Source organism: Microcaecilia unicolor, chromosome 11 (genome assembly GCF_901765095.1).
Source record: "Microcaecilia unicolor chromosome 11, aMicUni1.1, whole genome shotgun sequence".
NCBI lineage: Eukaryota > Metazoa > Chordata > Amphibia > Gymnophiona > Siphonopidae > Microcaecilia > Microcaecilia unicolor.
In genome coordinates, this window is record NC_044041.1 from 55,292,298 (window position 1) to 55,317,584 (window position 25,287).

The following is a 25,287-nucleotide window of genomic DNA, read 5'->3' on the forward strand; positions in this document are numbered from 1 at the left end:
CTGCCAGCTCAAGCATTTATCAAACATATAAATGGCGAGTGACCATACTCACTCGCAAATGCGCAGTAGAGACTTCCCTCTCTGTCCCGCCCTTGTGTCAATATGTGATGATGGGGGCGGGACAGAGTGAAACTGCGCGAAGCCGCCGACGTCGCTACCGCCCCCCCCCCCCCCGAGGTTGCCGCTGCCCCCCCTCCACCCGGTCCAAGCACTCTCTTCGGTATTGAACTTACATCGGCGAAACGCAGCACGCAGAACAGCTGAGCTCCGGTCGCCCTTTCTTCCCTGCCTGTGTCCCGCCCTCGCCGACGTTACGTCACACGAGGGCGGGACACAGGCAGAGAAGGAAGGCCGACAGGAGCTCAGCTGATCTGCATGCTGCCTGCGTTTCGCCGATGTAAGTTCAATACCGAAGAGAGGGCCCGGGCCGGGTGCAGGGGTAGTGGCGACCTCGGGGGGGGGGGGGGGGGGGGGAGGGGCAGCAGCGAGGGGAGGGGGCCTTGCCAAAACCCCATACTAGTCCGTTTTAACGGGCTCAACGGCTAGTATTTAAGAAACTGAGAGCAGAGACGGGGGTGGGGGGTGGAGTGAATTGTATGTCCACCCACCTTGGGCTAAGGCCCACCCAGAATTGGCCATCTGGCTACACCACTGCTCTGTAGGGATGTTCATGTTTATTAACACAGGAGGCAGGTGTATTTATTGGTGTTCGGTACATCAAATATTAAATAGACTTGAAACTTGCAAGATGTAGAAGACAGTCTGAATGATGGCACTTCCTCTTTGGATACCTGGAACACTGGTGTGCACAAAACTTGTTCCTTGTTTTATTTATTAGCATTCTGCTTTAAACAAAGCAGATGTAGAAAATAAAACTAAAACATACAAACAATCAAAAAAAGTATAAGAACCAAAAAACAAACAATTCGCTTATCAAACTATTCTATCTAACTTAGCAGCCCTTTTACTAGAGGGCATTAAACACTTAACTTGCGATTAGCATGCACAGACAGACCGCTACAGGAATGCGTTAAAGCATTTTGCGGTACTTTGCCTGTTTACAAGCACTAAGCCACACATTACCGATTTTTAAAAAAAAACAACATTTTGGAGGGGCAGAGAGTGGGCGCTTCTGTGTTATCCAGCTAGCACGTAATGACTATTAGCATGCACTGACTGGATAACGCAGACTTAATGCGGGATTAAGGGGCCTTTTACTAAAGATTAGCATATCAAAGATCGCATTGTCTTCAAAGTCTGCTCTTTAACGGACAAGATCGTATTTGGAGAGGCCCCTGAATACATGCTCGACTTAATTGTTCTGCCCCAAGAAATGCTTTGTCGCCATCGCGCAACTTTCTCTGTCTACACTTTCCCAGCAGCAGGAAAGTCAGATTTAAACACATGTTTGCTTCGTCTTTCCCATATACCAGTGCTAAGACTTGGAATGCACTGCCGAAGCAATTAAAAGGGATATCAGACCATCAATTATTTAAGAAGTTCTTAAAGACATTCCTATTTACGCAAGCCTACTCTATATCGAACTGCTCCTTATTACTCTCCCGTTGTAGTTTGAAGTGGGACTCTAACTCAATTGCACTTGGACAATTTTTCCTTCCTATGTCTTTTCTGTGAATTCATCCCAACACTGTCATCTCTTTGTTTCTTCCTTTCTTTTATTGTAATCTTTCTTGAACTACTGTACGCCACATTGTGCCTGCACTTGTGGGAAAATGAGGGATAGAAATGCACTAAAATAAATAAATAAATAAATAAATATGTTATCTGCAGCAGGTCCCATAGGAATAAAATGGATCCTGTGGCAGGTAACTCGCACTAACCTTTGGTAAAAGACCCTCTTAGTGCGTCCTAAATAGGAGACGGTAAGTGCCCCCACGTTAATTTTTTTTTTTTTACAGGTACTGCTCGCAAACTGGAACATGAGTGCACGAGCCGTGTTATAGCTGGGCTTAGCACCCAGGAAAGTCCTGCATTAAAATACGTTAAGGCCAAATTTTACTGCACTTTAGTAAAAGTGCCTGTTAGTGAGTGCACACTATCATAATTTTATTTTAGGAATATAAATTGTTTTAGAAAGGTGGGGGGTAACATTCAGCCCTTGGCAGTAAGTGACTTATTAAGCTGCTCTCAGCCACAGGCTAAACTCATCCACAGTATTCAGTGCTTGGGCATTCGTGGCTCCCAGGTATGAGCACTGACCTGGAAGTTAACTGGGTACTGGCTGATATTCAGACCGGTGCGTGGATAACTTGGCACATAAAGTTACAGCAACCTTTTTCTGTCCTAACTTTATGCACTTACTGAGAGGGGCATAATCGAAAGGGGTGCCCAAGTTTTCCTGAGGATGTCCTCGCAAGATGTCCCGGCGAAGGGGCGGGAAAACCCATATTCCTTAGCGTCCCTCCGGACCGGACCAGGATTGGACTGATGGGTTGTATACGCCTACCAGCAGGTGGAGACTGAGAAAATTCTTAGAGAGCCAATGAGAGCCCTGGCCATGTGACCCTAGCCTCAGTATTTTCTCAGTCTCCAGCAGACAGGAGGTGAGCCCATTAGTCTCTCTCTCTCTCTCTCTTTCTCTTTAAGAAGCTCATAATAATAATAATAATAATAGTTCTTCTGTGCAGGAATCTCAGTTAGAGGCTTGGCTGATAGGGATTTCTTTTCTTTTCTTTTCCAGCCTCTGGGGTGTTAAACTCGGGTGTCCCAAGTCCCTCCCCCATTCCTCCCCAACTCCCATACTTAGTTGGGAAGGGCTACCCTTTCGTTGGAAAGGTGTATTGCCTTTGGGAGCGGCAGCCATTATTAATTTAAAAGAAAATATAAGAACTAAAGGAAATTCACAGGAAAAGCCTTTACGTTCCTCAGAGTGCTAACATGATCATATATGGATCTTCCTGTTTTCTTCCATTGCACAATATAGTTTTCCTTTTCTAGCTCTGCTGTTTGGAATGTATATTTAATACAGTGCCCATGGCCTTAACGACAGATTTTCTCCGTTTGCTCGCATTTTGGCAGCGGCGGTTTAAAATAAAAAAAAAAAAAAAGGCGCGAAGCATTATTTTCAAGGCAGAGAGAGCTCAGCTATGGCGGGCAGGCGAAAGCGTTGTTTTTTTCTCAGTGCCGGAGTGTCAGTGCTCTAGGTTCTTGCAAGTTCTTTATGGGCATCCATCTTTCGTTTCGATAATACGGTCGGAGACGCCCAAATCGCGAAATTTAAGTCGACCTTAGAGATGGTCGTCCTTAGAGATGGTCGTCCCCGATTTTCGGCCATAATGGAAACCGAGGACGCCCATCTCAGAAACGACCAAATCCAAGCCATTTGATTGTGGGAGGAGCCAGCATTCGTAGTGCACTGGCCCCCCTCACATGCCAAGACACCAACCGGGCACCCTAGGGGGCACTACAGTGGGCTTCAGAAATTGCTCCCAGGTGCATAGCTCCCTTACTGTTACATCTGTGCTCACTTCGTCCTCTGGTGGCCAGAACCGGTGGCTGCTGTGGACCGTCACCCGTTCCAGATTTCAGGCCAGTCCGGTCTGGATCTTCCGGGCTGCCAGACTTGCTTGCTTGGATTGAACCTACACAGCACCCGTAGTTTCCTGGTGATTGTTGCAGCTGAGCTCCAGGTGCTGCTGGGCTTATTAGACATTCTGAAACCTTGCTGCTTTGCCTTTGCATTGCATCTAAGGCCCTGGTATGTTGGTGCTTGTTGCACTTCAGCCTGAGTTTGTTTCCTTGCTCTTGTTCTTGCCTGAAGTCTTGCCTGTTCTAGTTAGTCTATGTTTAGTTTAGGGTATTGCTTGTTTACTGTATTGCTTGTTTTCCAGTCTTGTGTCTTGTTTGTAGGTCTTTGTCTAGTTCTGGGTTTATCTGTGTTTGTTCCCTGCTTTGGCTGCTTGCAGCTTTCAGTTCAGTCTCTTGTCTAGCTGTGTTTGTTCCCTGTTTCAGTGGCTGCTCGCAGCTTTCAGTCCTGTCCTTTAGCCTATCCTTTCCCTGCCTTGCTGTCCCTGAGCTGCCTAGCTGTTAGCCAGTCCTGCCCTGTCCAGTAAGTCCTGCTGGCCACCTGAAGCCTTGAGCTCAACTCTTGGTGGAAAGTGGCCAGGTGCAGGTGAAGCCTAACTGTTTGTCAGAGATCTGCCCTGTCTAGCGTGGGGTGGTTTTGCCTGCCACTGCCGCTCCTCGGCAGTGGCCCAAGGGCTCACAAACCCAGTGTCCAGCTTTGAAAACATGACACTTACCTTGTGTGCTGAGCCCCCCAAAACCCACTACCCCCAACTGTATACCACTACTATAGCCCTTGTGGGTGAAGGGGCGCACCTAGATGTTGGTACAGTGGGTTTCGGGTGGGTTTTGAAGGGCTCACATTTACCACCACAAGTGTAACAGGTAGGGGGGGATGGCCTGGGTCCGCCTGCCTGAAGTGCACTGCATCCACTAAAACTGCTCCAGGGACCTGCATACTGCTGTCATGGAGCTGGGTATGATATTTGAGGCTGGCATAGAGGCTGGAAAAAATATTTTTAAATTTTTTTTTGAGGGTGGTAGGGGGTTAGTGACCACTGGGGGAGTAAGGGGAGGTCATCCCCGATTCCCTCCGGTGGTCATCTGGTCATTTAGGGCACATTTTTGTGGCTTGGTTGTAAGAAAAAAAGGACCAGGTAAAGTCGACCAAGTGTTCGTCAGGGACGCCCTTCTTTTTTCCATTATCGGTCAAGGACGCCCATGTGTTAGGCACCTCCCAGTCTTGCCTTCGCTACGCTTCCGACATGCCCCCGTGAACTTTGGTCGTCCCTGCAACGGAAAGCAGTTGGGGACGCCCAAAATTGGCTTTTGATTATGCCGATTTGGGCGACCCTGTGAGAAGGACGCCCATCTTGCAATTTGTGTCGAAAGATGGGCTCCCTTCTCTTTCGAAAATAAGCCTGTTAGCGGACTGAATATTGCTGCTAACCAGCTAAGTGCTAGCTCTGCCCAAGCTCCACCGGTAGACTGCCCTTAACCTAACCAGTTAGATAACAGCCGTTAATGGAGATGTTCAGTGGCACTACCCGGTTAAAGTGCTGCTGAATATTGGTGGCTGGCCAGCTTAGTGGGATTTAACCAGGCAGGAGCCTCTCTCGCCCTGTTAAATCCTTTTGAATATCAACTCTGTAGTATATTTTGCAAAATGTATCATGTATATTTCTTGCATGTATCTTGTTCTCCTTACCATAGTTTTGTCTACCCAAATCATGTTGGTTATCTGCATATACAACAGATCACCTTATATTCAAAGTTCCCTTATTCAAAAACACTTGTTATATAAAAAAAAAAAATAGTGGGTTTCTGCTCATGGTCTGTAAGCCAGAAAAACTTCTGTTATCTGATATTCTTTTCTCATAAAATTAACATTATCAGGAGCAAGTCTTGTACCATCCTGCAGGATAAAAGTTGCTCTGCTGTAGTAAGAATCCAGTTCTTTGACTATGGGGGTAGTTACCAACCTGTGTTAAGGGAATAATGCATGATATTTGCCTCATAACGTGCTTATTTTAGTGTAACACATGTTAAAGTCACCATGAATGCATGAATAATGAGATGTAAGCCATGCAAATACATGCAAAACACCTCATTCTACAAATCAAATATGCAGCTTATATTGAACTGCGCAAGTTATGTTATTCATGGAAAAATAACATCAGCTTTGAGCTGGTGTTATTTTTTCTGTCCAGGAACATTGGACTGCTAACATATGGCCCATTGCTCCCTGACACCATCTTAAAAAGGCCAGCACCCCCACCACTGAAAGAAACCTTCATTACCCTCAGCCTAAGCCCTCCAACCCCAAAGGCTCCTGCCCGGATCTCTAGTCAATGCCTCTCATCCCCCTGAAGACTTCCCCTTGACCTACCTCTCTGATCTGTGTGGTCTGGGGGTACAGGGCAAGAGTAGTCCCAAGTCTCATCTACCCTCTGTGACTCTAGGTTCAAATGATGCCTTTTAACCCTTAGTGGTAGTCTTGCAGTAGTACTCCTAGGATCAAGCTGCCATATAAGGGTCTTATATGGAGATTAAAGAGAGAGGCCCAAGGGGACCTAAGGTGGGTGGGAGGGGGGCTTGGACTAGGGTATTGGATGTGTCATTGGGAGGTGGGGGTTTGTGGAAAGTGTGTATCCTTGGGGGTGAGGAGTCTTTGCTGAGGGAAGGGAGCAATGGGGAAAGGGACAGGGGGAGCCCAGACTGTGCTGCTGTTTTTAGCTCAATGGTCGCTGGCTCACTGCTCTCACATTAGCAGCCTGATGCTCCTGAGGAGCAGAATAACGCAGCTTGAGAGGTTGATCGCAGGTTGCATTATTCCTTTGCTGCAGAAGTTACTAATCTGCAGTACTCAGTTACCGCAAGTTAATGACTCCCATGATAAATTAAGCTGAACTTTGTGGGTGCTGTTTGATGCTTGAGCACCCCGAATATTGAGTAAGGTAACTAGTAACCAAACTCTGTGTCCAGTTACTCATGTGGGGGCAATTTCTCCAAATGGGTTAGTATGTGCATACCATTGATCTATTCTTACTGTACACCCCCTTGAGTGAATGCCTTCAAAAAGGCGGTAAATAAATCCTAATAAATAGATAAATAAAATACCTTATGTGATAGTGTGTCTTGCGGTCAGGTCCACACAGATACAGGTAATTTGCAGTGTAAAGTCAAGGGAAATGCGTTATTGGTGAGCAAGCAGTGAAGCAATACAGTCTGTTCCCCTGTCACAGACTCTGTCCAGCTCTGGGCAACAACCCCAATATCATAGCTTCTTCAGTACAATTCTGGTTATTCAAACATAAGTCCAAGCCTGGCTTCAACTAGGACACTCAGGATCTGGGTCTTTGTAGAAAATAAAGGCACTCTTTTACCTTTGCATTCTTCTGGTTCTTCTCATGCAATTCCTGGGCATCTACAGGGTGCAAGCCTCTGAGCCAGGGCCACTCCTTACTTCCCTGGGACTCCCCCCCCCCCCCCCCCCACAGGTGCTGCAGCCCATCCACCACTTTGGGAGAACTCCTTCCCTTGAAGTTTCTCTCCTGCAGACCCCTGCACTCTGGAGATCTCCTCCCTTGGGCCTCCCTGAACTGTTCTGCCCCATGGCATTTAACCACTGTATATTCCTTCCTATATTAGGCCTGTAATATGGCTCTGCTAGCCCTCAGTTTTCCTTGCTTTGCTGCCGTCAGCATATTTTTAGTTTCTTCCTGCAGCTGCATGTAAGCTACAGTGCTTTCTCAGTAAATGGAAAGTACATGTTACATATCAAGGTGACACTTAGGTGGAGCTGAGGCTATGCGGCCCATATATGGCAGAAACATATGGATATAATCTTGGTGGTGATGAGAGACTGAGGACTCTGCAGACTCCAAGATGTTCCAACGGAAATTTGTGTTCAGAGAAGAATCCCAGGTGTTTGATAATACTTACTTGTTTGCTACATGGTTTTGCACGCTGGGAGCACGCGTTACTGATAAGGAATTAGCCAATTGCCACAAAATGTGCATGTGAACACAAGTAGGAGAAGACGGTAGAATACAGGAAATTGCCATTTTTGTATATTACTATATTGTGCAATGGAAGGAAACAGGAAGATCCATATATGATCATAAGTTAATTTAGGAGAAATCACATGATTTAGGAGAAACGAAATTTACAACAGTATATATGTGATGGCTAGGAAGGTTTTGCTGAGCAGCAGTTTTGTTATTCAATCTGTCCATTGGCTACTGGGTGACAACCTGCTCCAGAGAGAACAATTATTTTGTATTGGCTTAGTGAGATACCAATAAAGATTTTTACTGGTTGCGCCTATATCTAAGTCTGATTGCCTCTCTTATTTCAGCCTTTAGGGCTGAAGTGTTTTCCCCTCCCCAGGGGCAAGGGACAGGATTACACACCACCTCCTTGCCTGAGCTCCGCTTGTCTAACTCAGCATAATAGCGGCACCTGCTATAAGGTGGTTCCTAGGAGCACCTGCTTCTGTGTCATTGACTCCTTCACACATGACAGGAATGAGCCTCACTCCTAAGCCAGGGCATGTGGAGTATGATCTCAGTCTCCCAACTTTACTGCTAATGCTCACAGTAGTACTTGCATTGAGCCAAAAGAGCTTCTTTCTGGAGTTCATAAGATGTAACTTGTATAGGCAATATATCCTGGTGCACTTGGAAGTTCTTTTTGATCAAACTTATGGCCCCCAAAACAGTGAGAAATATTTATTTTTATTTATTTTATTTACAGCACTTTCTATACCATTCTAGCTGACAGGCAGTACAGAGCGATGTACAGGCTAACATAGAAAACAGGAAAGGAACTCCATCAATGTAAAGGAAAGCAAGGTAGTTAAGTTTAAAGACAGGTGAAGCTAAAAGAAAGCAAAATAGACACACACAAGCAGGGTTAAGGGGTAATATTGGTAGTTTCAGTCAGACTGTATCTATTCTGTATCTGTTCCACATTTTCTTGGTCTCAGACTGCATTTCTTGGTACATGAGGATCTTCCCTCTCTCCAGATGATTCACCAAGTAATTACATGGGACAGACACCTCTATAATCGGTGCTATTCTGGTGTATTTTATATCCGTTTTTTTACATCCAGCTTTTTATCAGTCCCAATTTACCAGTTACCAAGTCTCCAGTTACCTATGAGAAAGCTGCCGTGTCATTTTGCTTTCATTATTGCTGCAGATTCCACAGGTTAAAATTCCCTGCAGGGTTTTCAGTAGTGCAAGTAATATTATGCTACATTTGATTACTAGAGAAACATTCCTTGCTAGTATTGTGTGTCTGGGATCTCAGTACTGGAATAGTAGGAGTTCTGTAGGTCAGGACTGAGGTGTTCATTCAGAGCTATAGCAGAGTGTGTACCATAGCCCGGTCTGAGGAATACTGTAGGAATGCTGGATGAGGGGTTTTACTATGTCATTAGACAGATCAAGAGGAAGCTTCTACAGTGACTGTTCTCCTGGTGTTTTTTCCAGACATTGCTATCAGTCTATTCTGATCTGTATGCTGGACGCTTTAAATTTGTTTCCAGGGTCCCAGCAGTGGAATTCTCTTTACTGTTTGTCTATCTGAAAGGAAAGCAGTGCTGGAGAGGCACCCTGTCTGTGACTGAGGGACGAGGGGGCAAGGATTGAGTTCCCCTTGGTAAATTCCTACTGTCTGTCTCTTACCACACAGCCATTTATTTTTCTACAGGTGATTTTTTTTTTTCAATCTACGGATTTGTAAACTGTCCATAAAAAAATTTAATGCTCCTGGTACATCATCAGTTCTTCAGCTTTATGACTGAGCTTAATAGTTTGAGCAGAACTAATAAAGCTTCTGCATTGCATCTTTTGGTGCATTGAGGAATACTTATGTCAGTTTTTCACTGATTAATTTATCTTCAGAAAGTTAGCTCATTTCCGCTTCTGTGGCTTGCAGCCTCCAAATTGCACTAACTATTCCCTGGAGTAACCTTCTGAATAGAGGAAGTAATGAAAGTGCTTGGAAAGGGCCTATTACCAAAATTATTTGTAGTCCCACTGGAAATGAGGGTCCTTTGAGTGGAATTCAGACAACGTTTTCCCTTCTAATTCCTCTCACTTTAATGGTTCTGAGGAAGGATATTGGTTAAGTATTAGATAGAAGGCATGTTTGATCCCTTAATAATTGTAAATCATTAATAGCAAAGCTTAGTGTAATACAGTGACCTCCCTGTAACTTCCAAGTATAATGTTCTACAGATGTTCATTCTAGTACTCTGGTTGGGACTTTAAATGTTCATCACTCTCCTATATGAAAAATAAAAGTTAGTTAAAAAAAACAACAACAACAAAATAGGTTCCTTAGAGTCCCTCCGGCCCGGCCCAGAGATGACTGATGGGTTGTCCACACCTACCAGCAGGTGGAGACAGAGCATTCCAATTATTGAGTGAGCCAATAAGAGCCCTGCCCGATCCCTGCTAGAATCAGTGTGTTCATATCAAAGCAAGGGGAGAAGAAAGAAGAAGCTGGCATCGGCGTCACCGCCCAGCTCCATAACCGCCATCCATAACTGCAATGAAAGTGCTGGCATTGCTCTTGCTTTTTTTTTTTTTAATGCCATGGGAACAGGATCTAGATATTCAAAACAGACCAAGGACTCTTGATATGTAGTAAAAAAATTTTTTATTAAATGATGACTCAACAGTGTCATGTTTCAGCACACAAGTGTCTGTTTCAGGAGTCTACATAGATGTAAATGAATTGCAGATATTAACATATAGAAAAACACAAGTGTGGACATATAATAATTATAAATTTAAAAAATAAATTACATTATATATATATATATATATGTATAGAGAGAGAGAGAGAGAGAGAGAGAGAGAGAGATAATAAAAACATTCAATAATGGTGTTAAGGTAATAAATATGGAGTATAGACAATAAATCAAAGAAGGAGGAAAGTGAAAGTATATAGTGAACAAACAAATGAAACGTGTGACATCTTTTTGGTTGCTTAAGGCAAAGTGAGATGAATGAGTGTCATTTGAAATGTATGTTGTTTGGGAGAGACCAAACAACATCCATTTTATGCATCATTGATTTTATGCAGCAAAGTTTAGCTTCTTCCTGCTACAACTTGTCCTGAAAGACAAAATTTTACTGTTTGAATCTTGCTAGGCATCTGTTCTTCACAATGTTTTGGATTGTCAAGAGCAAGTGACAGATTGTCACAACTGTCACGAATGGTGAGCCCTTGGACCAAAGCCGGAGCTTTGGCAGACAAATCACCTGGGCTGGCACAGGCAGGAATCAGAATAGACTGAACTAGGATAAACTAACAGACTCAACAAGGCAGGACAGAGGTAACTAAACACAATGGACAACACAAGAACCGGATCCAGACGAGGCAAGGAAAAGAAAGCAAAGGGCCAGAACTGGAACTCACACAGGACAAGGCAAGACTTGGAACTGGATTAAAACTGGGACTGGGACCCAGAAATGCAAGACAAGGCAAAACACGGAAGTAGATTAAAACTGGGTCCAGAAAAGCGCAAGACAAGGCAAGGACTGGATTAGAAAAAACAACAAGGCAAACGATCTGCAAAATCCAATATGGGAAAGAAAGCCAGCAGATCAATGTCACAACAAAAAGATTTTATTGAAGATACCGTGTATGAACAAATCACCCGACACAGGCCGTGTTTCGCCCACCTAGGGCTGCGTCAGGGGCTACAATGAACAAATATATAATAATTATCATAGATCATAATAAATAAAATATAACACACATACGAACATAATATATCAAATATATGAATTGACAAAAAACAATTAATAAAATATGGAATATTACTAGGTATACATAGAGAGTATACTAAAATAATTACATGAATAAACATATCGATACGCACTGCCCAATATAAATAATATATATATATACATGTACATAAAAGAGCATATATAAGAAAATATATATATAAAAGAAGTATATATAATGCAACAATTGTATGATAGTGCATATAAACATATATATAAAAGCACAATAAAATCTGACATCACGTAACAGCAAATCAAGGGCACTGGTATAGGTTATGAACTGCAATACAAATAATTTATAATTTTTTTGTCTGTTTATTCTGAGTCTGTAGAAGCCAGCATCATACCTGATTACTTCACTGCTATCCAGCTGTGGGTACTGGTAAGCACATTGCTTCTTTGTTTGTCTTCCCTTAGACTGCTTAATCCTTTGCCTGCCATGTTTGCTTCCTGGCTCTTGAGCTCTGTTTCTGCCAAGTTCTGTTCCTGGTGCCCAGACACCAAGGGCAGGGTATGGCTCTACAGCCAGGCTTTCAGGAAACAAGATTCAAAAGCAAACTCACAGAAACAAAGGAAAGCATTGAAACACAAGACTCAGAGAAACACAGCACAGACCTTCAGGAGCAAGCCTCTCAGGAACCAAGCCAAGCAGGGAAATGCGCTAAATAGGTAACACAAGATTAAGAGACCTCTTGCAAAGGCAATGTAGGAAAAGCTCCCTGGATCCTTATAAAGGAGAAGGCTGATGATGTCACCAGTAGGAAATGAAGTAGAAGCAGGGAGACCAAAGCGAGGCTTGCCTTCAGGGACACCAAAGCGAGGCTTGGTGACAGGAAGAACAACAGGAAATAAAGCAGAAACAGGGAGACCAAAGCGAGGTTTGGCTTACAAGAAGAACAACAATAGGGAAAAAGGCAGACTGGAGAGGTCACAGAGCTAGATACAGAGAAACAGTAGGTCTGAACATAAGGGCACGGCCACAACCGTGACACAGATATATGAAATGTTCTTGATCTTTCTGCACTATTCTTTACCTACCAGGTGCCATTTTCAGTACTTGGATGAAAAGCCTGTTTTTATTTTATTAGAGCAGGCCTTCCTAAATCTGTCCTGGAAACCTCATAGCCATTCAGGTTTCAGGATATCAACCATGAACATGCAGGAAATAAATTAGCATATACTGGATTTCCCATGTATGCAAATTTATTTATTCTAGATATATTGAAACTGATTGACTGTGGGATCCTCGGGCCCAGGACGAGTTTGGAAAGCCCTGGGCTTGTATCTTAAATGCTGCTGTTTGGTTTTTTTCCTGAGCTTTCCACATACATAATTTGAATCTTGAGAAAGAGAAACTATATGTGTGGAAAATGAGTTGAGCACTCTGCTTGCAGATAATGGTATAGTTTTTGCTGCTTTTAACTCCTAACCCTTATTCACTTGTTCAGAACCGTTATTTTATCATTCTCACTTTAATATTCCCTTATCTCTTGTTTGTCCTGTTTGTCTATCCTAATTAGATTGTCATGTTCAAGTGTACAGTGCTGCGTATGTCTAGTAGCGCTATAGAAATGATAAGTAGTAGCAGTAAGTAGAGTGACTGGGAATTGGAGCTTTCACAGTGCATTTGCCTTCAAGGTTTGTCTTTGCCATTCACATCTGATCATAGCATATGATGTAAGAACTAGCCAGAATCCTTTTGTCAAGCAGCTTAAAAAAATGAAAACTGAAGAATTCTGACCTTTGCCGGGGGTGGGGCAGTGGGAGTAGGTTGCAGTTGGACTAGAAACCTTCAGATAGACAGCTTCTCCTAGCTTTGATTACATGGGAGTGAATTTTGATAGTTTGTATACATTTCTGTCAATCTGAAATCAATACACTAAAATAATGGGATGAAAGAAACAAATCTGTAGGGTTGGTGACTCAGTCTAGAAGAATAATTGAAAATCATTGAGGAAGGCAGTGAGATGATGTTCACTAAAGTGAGCTGAAAGAGACACTAGTATTGGAATAACAGCTGCATTCAGAAAGGTTTCTGACATGTGGCATCCAGACTTTTTTCATTTTTGCATTTTTTATAGGCATATAAGGTACAACAAATCACAAAATGGAATGCATTTGTACAGAGTATGGTTGCTATCACCATTGTCTTCATATTAACATACACATGCAGTACTTCCTTAGAAGAAATGGTACAGTCAGTAAACATATGATCATAAAATCTATTGCTATTCAGATAAAAAAAGACCAAGTAAAATGCAACTGGCCAAACTTCAGATCTTGAGTGCGTCAACTGTGCCTGATATTAGAGAAAGGACAGCCATGTTAGAATAATTCAGTTCAGTTCAATTCTTTTATGCCGCTAACATCCCCTTTCCAGAGTTCAGTGCGGTTTACATTCTAGGTGAGACAAAAGCAGACAGTGTTAGTATGAGGTGTGAGAAACTTTAGAGACCAGTGGTGTAATGCATGAGACTAAAAACATTAAAGGAAAGGATAATGGATGGAAGTAGAAGTCATGATGGATTATTATGAAGAAGTCTTTGGGAAGAGAAAGATTTTTAGCCTCTTCCTGAAGTTGAGGTAGCTGTTTTCTGTTCTGATGAGAATAGGTAGAGAGTTCCATATTTTGACTCCAAGAACGGGGAATAGAGAGCTGAAAATCTTCTGATCTCAAATTGTCTTTTGAAATGGTGATGCTAGCATTAGTTGTTGTTTCAGTCTGTTAGACTGGACCAGATATAGCGAAGCGGTGTGAGTCAGCAGTTCAGATTTGAAAAACTAAACAAGCAGCTTTGAACCTGAGTCTTTCTGCTGTGTTAAGCCAGTGCAGTTTGTTTAGATGAGTTGAAACACTAGTATATCTATTCAATTTGTATATTAGTCTTGCAGCTGTATTCTGCATGATTTGCAGTTTTTTCTGATATTGACAGTTAATACCAAGAAATAGAAAGTTACAATAATCCAAGTGAGGTAGGACTAGCATTTGGACTAATAGTGCGAAGGCTTTTTGGTCAAAGAATGGTCTGACTAGATGTAGCTGTCTCATTTTGAATAGTGTTTTCTTCCATAGCTGACTAATATGGGAAGAGAAGGTGAGTGAAGAATCAAGGAAGACCCCCTAATACTATGGTTTCAGATTCGACTGATTTTGGAACCACAGGACCTTGGTTTTTTGCACATTCAGTTTCAGTTTATTGGTCAGGGCCCAGGTTCTAACAGCAGTCATACCATTCGCTACAGAATGAGTTGGATCTTTGTTTGATGCTGTAACTGGTAAGAGAAGCAGGATGTCATCCACGTAAGATAATAGTAGTTCATTAAGTCCCAGGTGTATTGAGGCAATGGATGACATAAAGAAGTTGAACAGGATCGGTGAGAGGGGAGATCCCTGTGGGCCCTGCAGTTACTAGACCAGAAGTTGGAAAGTTGTTTATTTTGCTTGACAGAATAGCTTCAATTTGAAAGGAATTCACTGAACCATTTGAGCACAGTCCCTGTTATTCCTATCTGATCCAGGCATTTGAGTAGCAATGTATGTTCAACCGCATCGAATGCCACCGATATATTGAATTGAAGAAGAATTACTTGGTCACCTTTGCATAGATGTTGTTTGACATATGTAGTTAAATCTAGCAGTAACGTTTCCGTACTATGTGACAATCTGAAGCCAAATTATGACCAGTGTAAAATAGAAACTTTTTCCAGTTAAAAAGAGAGTTGTTTACTAAAGTAGGTTTCCAATGCTTTACTAAAAAAGGGTATGCTAAGCACTGAATGGTAGTTTGCAGGCGATGTTACGTGTAGCCCATATACCTTCAGTAGTGGAGTGAGAACAATTTTGCCCATATCAGGCAGAAGAGAGACAGTTTTTAACAGCTCATTGAGCTCATCGATTAACCAGTTTACTGCTTCCATAGGGATGGATTTGAGTATGTGTTTTGGGCATTGATCCAGGGAGCAGTTGGCTCGGAAGCATTTCAACAATATTGATCTTATATCCTCAGCTGTTAGTGGTTGAAAAGATTCCCAGTTTTGGTTAGTGTTGAGTCCTTGGGTTGTAGGATCTCTGGTGATTAATGCTGAACTACATATTGAGCTATGTTCCTCTATTGGAGTAGCCTTAGATAGTTCGGACCTAATTTGGAGGATCTTATTGGCGAAATAATCAGCGAGGTCTTGGGCATTGGGACACGTTTTCTGTGAATCTTCATCCTTATTAGTGGAAGCTATTGTTTTAACTAAAGAGAAAAGCTTTTTGTTGTCAGATCATCTTGACCTATTAGGCTGCTATAGCATTGGCATTTTGAGTCAGCTACCTTCTTTTTTGTAGCGTCAGAAGGCTGACTTCCATTTCAATTTATCAGTAGTATCTTTGTTCTTTCTCCATTGCTTTTCAAGATGTCGACATTCCTTTTTTAGGATGGATAGTTCCTCTGTAAACCATGACAAATTTCTGGATGTTTTGACCATTTTAGTGGTAAATGGAGCAATTTTGTCTAGTAAGGCTTTCACCTTGGTGTCTCAGCAGGATTTCATCGAACCATGTGTAGGAGATGCGGTAGTGAGGGAATCTGTTAGCACCAACCAGAAAGTGGCCTCGTTGATTTTAGCTCTGGTGGAGATGAGTTTGGATGACTTCTGTCTGGTTAAGCTTGACATACAGATATCAATAGTGAAATCCAGTTGGAAATGGTCAGACCTTGGTACTGACTTCCATTTGAATGAACTAATTAAGCTATTAGGATAGGACATATGAAGTCTAACATATGTCCTTTTTCATGAGTTGCATCCTCGGAAAATGTAGTTAGTTCGCAGTCCTTCAGGAATGATTTGAAGTTGTGGACATTGGCATCTGCATCATTTTCCAAGTGTAGGTTTAAGACTCCCAGGAAGATAATCCTTGAGAATTGTGACATGGCAGAAGAAGTAATCTCTACAAGTAGTGGTTCTGCCTTGGACCAAGCTCCTGGAGGATGGTAAATAAGGAGTAGGGCGATATAATTTGCCATTTTTGAATCATTGCAGAATTTGTATAGCATGTATTCCAGTTCAGGGAAAACCCCAGAACTAACTAAAGACACATGGAAAACAGCTTTTAAAGATAAGAGCAAGTCTGCCTCCTTTTTTACTCTGTCTTGGAGAATGAAGAATACCAAAACCAGGTGGGTAGATGTGGGGCAGTATTGGACTATCAACTTCTATGAGCCATGTTTCTGAGATAAACAGCCCAGATTTGAAGATTCTAGCAGATCCCTGAGTTGAGAGAGCCTTGTTCCCCACAGATCTAGCGTTGATATAGATGGCTGGGACAGGAGTGAGTTGAGACTTGTGTGCCAAAGGTGAAAGCTGTTTGGTTAATTGCAAAAGGTAGCAAGGTATTTTTAGGCCATCGAATGTTAGCCATTTTGTTCTGGTCTGTAAACTATACTAGTGTTCTGACAGTATATATTGCCATTGTCTAGCAGGTATCTAACATTACAGATAGGGTGTTTCTTAGTGCAGGGTTTTCTAAACTGATTATAGATTATGGGGCTAGGATTAGGCACTAAGTTATCTGGTGGGTTGCTGCCCAATGTGCTTAAGAGGGCTAAACAAATCCATGTGAGTCACTTCTTGGTGATAGCTTTTTGAGCTCATTTAAGTCAGTCAGGTTTAGCGCTCTTTATCAGTTCTAAATGTGTGCTGTTAAAGATTTCAGAACTGAGTTCTCCTTCAAGGTAGGAGCTACTGATGGTGAGGAGAGGTCATGGTGTCTCAGGAACTCATAAGGTGGGGAAGTGTGGATGTGCCGGTGTGGCAGACTTCAAAGTGACGCTATGACTTGCTGTAATTAGGTAGGGTTCCTCATTTAAGCTGCCATTCTACCAAAGTCAGTCATGCATCAGTAAGGAGAGTTTATATCGGGCGAGAAGCCACAGTGTAGCTCTCATGTTATAGAGTTGTTGATTTCCTTTGTTTGCTGTTTGAAGTATGGTTATAAGTACAGAAATGAGCAGGTCAAGTATTTGGAGAGAATTGACCTTAAGCATTCCTTGGGTTCCTCTAACAGACTGCCATTCTTCCATAGTAAGTCATGCAGCTTTGAAGGGAGAGTTTATGAGTGATCTTGTTGGGCAGACTGGATGGACCGTTTAGGTCTTTATCTGCCGTCATTTACTATGTTATGTTATTGAAAGCCATTGTTAATTGGATTCATATTACTCTGTTATATGTCACTATGGCCCCTATATACTAAACAGCAAACAGATTTTGCAATTACTGTTAGAATTTATACATGGTAACCCAAAACCTCTGCGTTAACAGCACTTTATGGAGGTTTGCAGTGCTCACAATGCAGATAAGGTAATGTTGGGCATTAATTGCATGGCAGATAATTATCGTGAACTAATTTCTACATTAAACAGCTAATGTAGCTTTGACATGGTTCCACATAGGCAAGCTAGAAGTAAACTGAGTGCCCTGTGTATGGGCCCTAAAGTGACTGGGTTAGAAGCTAGTTGAGTGCAATGTCAGCAATATTGCAGAAACAGCTGTCTGGTAAGGTTTGCCTCTTTGTGGATAATACCAAAATGTGCAATAGGGTAGATACCCCAGATGATGCGAATAACATGAGGCGGAATCTAGCAAAGCTTAAAGAATGGTCTTGAATTTGGCAGCTAAGATTTAATGTTAAAAAAATGCAGGGTCATGAATTTGGCCTGCAAAAACGCAAGGGGACAGCACATTATAGGGGGTGATGTACTTTTGTGCATGAAAGAAGAGCAGGAGAGACTTCAGTGTTCAAACAGGTTGAAAAGTTGCCAGTAAAAGCCCAAAGGATGCTTGGGTGCACAGGGAGACAAATGACCATCAGGACAAAGGAGGTGATAGTGCCTTTATATATGTCTCTTATGAGACCTCATTTGGAGTACTGTGTACAATTCTGGAATCCTCACCTTCAAAAAAATATATACAGGATGGCATCAATCTAGAGGGCAGCTACTAAAATGATCAGTGGTCTTCATCATAATCCTTATGGAGACAGACTTAAATATCGCAATATGTGTACTTTGGAAGAAAGGCGGGAGAGGGGAGATTTGATTGAGGTGTTTAAATACACAGCAAGTGGCCCTCTTTCAACTGAAAGAAAGCTCTGGAACACAAGGGGCATGGGATGAAGATGAAAGGGGATACACCCAAGTGTAATCTGTGGAAATATTTCTCTATGGAAAGGATGATGTATGCACGGAATAGCCTCCCAGTGGAAGTGGTGGAGAAGAGGACTGCATCTGAATTTGTGAAAGCATGGGACATGGACAGAGAATCTCTAAGGGAGAGGAAGGGACAGTAAAGATTAGTAGATGTTGTTATTGGGAAGACTGGATAGGCCAAGAGGGGGAAGTTGTCAACATGGGCTACTGTTAAAACGTGGTATTTTTCTATTAGCCTCAGTTATTAGACACAAAAGTACAAAGGCCTTCAAGGTAAGGGCATTAACTCAGAAGTTTATTGCTAAGACCCGACAGGTTCAATTATAACAACACTTCAAAGGATAACGCCAAATCTCAGGTCATAGAAACACCAACAAAAAGCACAAATTCACCAAATAGAAAAAAACTCTCTCGCGGTACAAGTTCTGCTCTAGAAAAGCTGAGAAACAATGGGTTTAAAACATGTCTGAACCTCTAATATTGTGGTGCTGGCAACTCTTATTGAAATACATAACATACACCATTACAGAAACTTTGTATATCATCTCTTAAACCAAAGCCTTGTTTTAGGATGACACAGTGCTGGACAGTCATGTAGAATCTTTAAATATAGATTTTCCTTTTTAGAACAGCCATGTGATTAGCAAAAAGGTCTTATAGACAGAATGTTCTGCCTGCTGGAATTACTTCCTTGAGGTGGTGCATACTTAAACTGAAAATACATTAAAGGAAGACTGTTTTTGTTTCTGAATGTGTGAATTCCACAGGCTGATGCTCCAGGTGTCACATATTCATTGAAATTGAAGCTACTTTAGTGTGATAATAGAGAGTGGGTGAGCAATAGTTGTTAGGCTGGTATGAATTAGGAGAGTTAAACCAAGAGACACTGAATTGAAGCCTCTGACCTAGGCCTTAGAAGAAATATTAAGTGGATTGACAGTAAAGTTCCACCATCTCTGTAAGTAAACCACAAATATTGTGTTCCAGGAGGAAGTTCTTCACCTACATGTACTGGTCTTGCACAACAGCAGCAGAAGCTGAGAACATGATAAAGTTAGGCTACTCTGTGAGGTCTGGTCCAATCCTGACATGCTAGTAAGGCACAACAACACAGAGAGGGTCCAAAATACAACAAAAAGTCCAAAAACGGGACACAGTTCCTCTAATTGTAAAAAAAACAGTCTTCCAATATGGACCTGACACGGGCCATGTTTCAGCGCACAGCACCTGTGTCAGGAGTCAAGTGTGTTCTAATATGAAATGAATGCTGTGTACAGCAACTAAAGTTCTTACTTATAAAATAAAAAAGAATTTCATCCACTTTATAAAGTGGTCGCTCGATACATTAGAACACATTTGACCCCTGACGCAGGCGCTGTGCGCTGAAACACGGCCCGTGTCGGGTCCATATTGGAAGATTGTTTTTTACAATCCAAGGAACTGTGTCCTGTTTTTGGAGGCTCTTGGTGCTTTTTGTTGTATTTTGTGCTAATAAGGCACAACACTTAATGTCACCTGCTGCAACCAATAATAGGCAAAAGACATTACTGCCTAAGTCCATAAACCCTAAATAATAAGAGTTTTCCTGGTCCTGGATATCGGTCAGTTGATGAGGGAGATTTCCATCAGAGGGACCAGAAGGAAGACCCCGGCCAAGAAACAAAGCAGAGAGGATCTTGCTGTTGGCCATGGTTTACACTTCCATTCAGAGAGAGGAGGGAGAGAGACATTTTAGTGGGAATCGGAGGCGTAGCCAGACCTTACGGTGGGAGGGGGCCAGAGCCCGAGGTTGGGGGCACATTTTGAGTGCCTCCATCACCCTAACTGCCATGCCTCGCTTTGCTTCACCTCACCCCCGCAGCCACCGCCTCGTGCCTTCTCGCACCCCTCCTCGCCTCGCAAATACCTTTGCTGGCGGGGGTCCCCAACCCCCGCCAGCCGAAGCCTTCCTACAGCGCCGTCTCTGGCGCAGCCGCGTTCCTGCCCTGCTCTTCTTGCTCCTCCTGTCCTGTGCATGCTGCCGCTCCTCAGTTTCACGTAAAGGAGCGTCAGCGTGCACAGGACAGGAGAAGCAAGAAGAGCAGAGCAGGAACGCGGCTGCGCCGGAGATGGCACTGAAGAAGGCTTCGGCTGGTGGGGGTTGGGGACCCCCACCAGCCAAACCAGGGGCCCGGACATAATTTGTGGGGGCCCAGGCCCCCGTGGCCCCCCCATAGCTACGCCCCTGGTGGGAATAGATAGGTGGAAGCATGATGTGACAAGCATAGAAGCCAGGGAGTGTTTATCACTGAGTGAAATGAAGAGAAATGTATTTATCCATTCCAAGTGTGAATGGTGTTAACGTCTACAGTTCTCATACTTTTACTATATTATTCTTTCGTACATAAGAGTTCAGCTTACTAGTGCTCTAACACTAATATAGTACCCTCTTAAATAATCTTCCATAACACTATTTAATTGAATAATCACTTCAGAGGCTGATGTCAGTTCATTTTGGGATTTCAGAAAGCAGTCCTGTTTAGGAAAAGAGGAAAGAACTAGATAATGGAGGGGAGAAGGAAGCAGAAAGGAAAATGTAATAGCTTAATTTCACTCACACAAAAAAAAACCCAATGTAATTTTCTCTAATTGTCATCTGTATTTCTGCACATGGCCTTCAGTCTTAACGAGTAAGTAATGACACCGAAGAGAAAATCTGGGTTCTGTCTATATATCTGATTATAGTCTGACACAGAGAATCTAACTCCTGTCTTTCTCAGCTTGCAGAACAGCAGTAAGATCTCTTTCAGTTAAATCTCTTTCAGTTACACAGGGGTGAGCCAAGGAGATTTCTTAATTAGGTCACAGATGCTGTACAGGATCAGAGCATTTGGCTTCCCTGGAGCATCTGTGATGGAGAAAAATGTTTAATTCATGCGACTTCAGAGTTGCTCAAGTTTCACTGGATAGTTCTTGGTATTCAGCTGATAATCTAGAGAAATCATGCATATTGTTTTCAGCAGCGAAATAACCTAGGTATGCTTAACCAGATGGATCTATTTTCAAAAACACACTTAGCTAAGCTAATTCTGTAATTTTGTCCAGTTATCTTGACCTTAATTTTCAGCCAGACCTAACCAGCTAGATTAGCAGCTTAAAATTCTCCCAGTTTTATCTGTACAAAACCTATCTCCCATTTATGCCAACTCTTTGTATGACCAGAGTTCTGCAGTTAAGTTCAGCTGCTTAGTGCTGTTATAAACATGCAGTCCTTCTCTTTTTCAGACTGATTAAGTCTACGTGCACAAAATTAACTGGTGGAAATATGGGGGAATTTTTATATTGCACGTGGTGCTTTCATGACATCCCTTTGCACAGTTAGGAGTGATTTCAATTAATAATTATTGGGCCTGATATTCAGCCGGTGGCAGTGGTGTTCCTTGGTCGGCTGCCACCCGGGGTGGATTGCTGCTGCGCACTTCCCCCAGGTGCAGCGTCGTCCTCCTCCCCGGTGCAGCATCCCCCCCCCCCCCCCCCGGTGCAGCGTCGTTCCCACCCCCCCTGGCGCAGCATCGTCCCCACCCCACCCCGGCGCATCACCTCCAAACCTCCCCCTGCATTGCTCTTACCTCCTGGGATGCTGAGAGCAGCCGCACGGCTGTCGGCTCCATCGGTTCTGCTTTCCTCTTACTCTTCCATCCATGTGTATCCCACACTTCCTTCCCCTGCTATCTATTTGCAGCATTTCCCCCCTTCTCTTCTATCTATGTGCATCCCACACACAAACACACACTTCCCTTCTCTCCATGTGCAGAATTTTCTCCTCTCCCTTCCCTTCCATCCCATCCCATCCATGAACATTTCCCCTTCCCCTTCCCTTCCATCAATATAAATCCCCCACTTCCTTCCATATGCATTTCCCCATCTCCCATTAATCCATATGCAGAATATTCTCCTCTCTCTTCCATCCATGTGTAGCTTCTCCACCCCCCCCCCCCCCCCATTCCCTACTGCGTTCACTGATCTGTGCTGCTATCTTGAGTCCTGATGTCCTGCACGTTCCTTTAAGTGAAACTGAGCATGCTCAGTTTCACTTAAAGGAACATGCAGGCACGCCGTGTTCGCTGATCTGTGCTTTCTTCCTTCTGACATCCTGATGTCTAGAATGTTGCAGGACGTCAGGACATCAGGAGGAAGAAAGCACAGATCAGCAAATGCGGTGTGCCTGCATTCTCAGTTTCACTTAAGGAACGTGCAAGACTCAAGAAAGCAGCACAGATCAGCGAACGCGGCACACCGGAGACTGGCGCTGAAGAGGGCTTCGGCTGGCAGGGGTTGGGGACCCCCGCCAGCAAAACCAAGGGCCTGGACTTAATCTGTAGGGGCCCATGCCCCCATGGCCCCACCTAGCTACGCCCCTGTTACTATATCTTAATTTAAACGTACGTTGTGGAGGGGGAGGCATTACTTTTCATTTAACCCTCATATTTAGATCGAGATTGAGGATTGTTGAAAAGAAAGTTGTACACTCTGTACATTGCAGTGTTTTACACATGTCTATGACAAATGCTATCCACCCTGTGCCAATTATAGCCATTACTAAGCAGTTACTTTTGATAGTGTCCCTGAACCTCGGGGAGGAATCACAAGTTAGATCTCACTAGCTGGATTTAATTAGTTTATACTGACTGATTTCACAAATTATAACACACTGCATGGAGTACTTGGGTCTCATTTCAGCTGAAGCAGTCTGTGACATGTTTAGCAGCTTTGAACAATATATTTTATTGGAAAAATAAGACATAAATTTAAAAGAAAAGTAAGAAAATGGTTTAATGAATGTGCAGAGTTTTAATGATTGTTCAGGTTCATATGTCTTATTAGATCAACATAAAATTATCTAAAGACTAGTAAAAAAGGTCCATTTCTGACACAAATGAAACGGGCGCTAGCAAGGTTTTCCTCGGCTCCCCTGCAGCTACCCAGGTCCAGCGACCCTCCTCTCTCCCCTGCCCCCCCTGCAGCCACCCATGTCCAGCGACCCTCCTCTCTCCCCTGCCCCCCCTCCAGCCACCCATGTCCAGCGACCCTCCTCTCTCCCCTGCCCCCCCTCCAGCCACCCATGTCCAGCAACCCTCCCCTGGACATGGATCAGCTGTGAGGCATGTTTTTTTTTCCCCCGGGTTCTGAAGTTGACATCATAATGGCTACGGTGATGTCAGCCTGACCTACGGAGCCGTCCTGACCAACTTGGAATGAGCCACAGTCCCAGGCAGCAAGTCAGACCGTTGAAGGTGAGAATTATTATATAGGATGACAACTTGCAGGACCATGTGTGTGTGTCCCTGCACTATTAGAACAGTAACTGATTACCTAATAACTTTGGTTCCCTTTTACTAAGCCGCGTAAGCGCGTCTACGCACGCCCAACTTGCACCAAAATGGAGTTACCGCACAACTACCGCGTGGCTTTTGCTGTAATTTCATTTTTGCCATGCGTCTAATACACACGGCCGAAAAATCATCTTTATTTTCTGTCGCGCATATCGGATGCGCTCCAAGTGACATTTGGCACGCATAGGTCATTACCGCCCAGTTACCGTGTGAGACTTTACCCCTAGGTCAATGGCTGGCGGTAAGGTCTCAGACCCAAAATGGATGCGCGGCAATTTTCATTTTGCCGCACGTCCATTTTCGGCAATATTTTTAAAAAAGGCCTTTTTTACAGGCACTGAAAAATGATTCTGCGTGCACCCAAAGCCCGCACATACACTACCGCAGGCCATTTTTCAGCGCACCTTAGTAAAAGGACCCCTTTGATAGCTAACAAGAGCAATGAGCATGCCCAAATGCCAGTATAGATTTTAATTACTCTTAAGAGTGCCTAGTGATTAAGAGCCACCCTTTTATAGTGTTTGGTTTTCGACATAGGCAATGAAATATTTTTATTTTAACAAAAGAAAAATTGACGATGGGATCCCTTGAGGCAGCAGAGCGTGAGCAAAGCCTTTTCCATCTTTGTAAATGTCACACAGAGTTAGAATATGTATCTTAGGGACCTTGGTATTTGAATGCCACAGTTTTCTCATCTGAAGCAGGAATGAATGTGCTGTCTGTTCATAATCTTCATGGATCAGATTCCTTCACTCATGGGTCATCTTCACCAATCACTGTTTAGTTTTCATAACATTTACTCAGCTTCCCTTGTGATCTCAAGGAAAGTGGCTGTTTGATCAGCTCTAGCCTCATCTGCTGTTTTCCTGGACGCATGGCATTTGCACTTATGTTTGAATATATCTTGCTAGTAATTTCTGTAGTTAGATGACAAGTTGAGTGGATGAAATTGTGTTGGTTCTCTACCACTATGGAAGGTGTGATTAATGTGAGGAGGAGTCTATTGACGCTTGAGAAATGGTCTGCTTGTTCAGTAGATGAGTTTAGTGACTAAAAATGCAGGGTCATGTATTTAGGGGGAAGTTATCAAGCTGTGTTAGAGCAATAACACACACAATTTGTCCCTCAGTACCATTAGTTAAGTCACCATGGGGTACACAGAAATGAGATGCAACACTTCCAAATATATGGAAAGCAGCTCGTTACTATGTAAGTACTGTACCACGGCTTGCTGTGTACAAGCCATAGTATCCAGCAAAGTAACCCCATCTAAAAGCCAAGCCGCTGCTTGATGCTCTTAAGTCACAGTGTAAAGGAGCCCGGCACCAACTTAAACACAGTTGGCGATAGGGCCCTGCCCAAAGTAGAATGCCCCTCCAATAAGCCCAC

The 25,287-nt window shown here is 43.2% G+C and overlaps 1 protein-coding gene across 4 annotated transcripts in view; it reads left to right on the forward strand.

The window, feature by feature from the left end:
• The window catches only part of ARVCF (ARVCF delta catenin family member), a 473,516-nt gene that overhangs the window by 328,376 nt on the left and 119,853 nt on the right, over positions 1-25,287 (forward strand). The gene's annotated exons all lie outside the window — the stretch shown is intronic.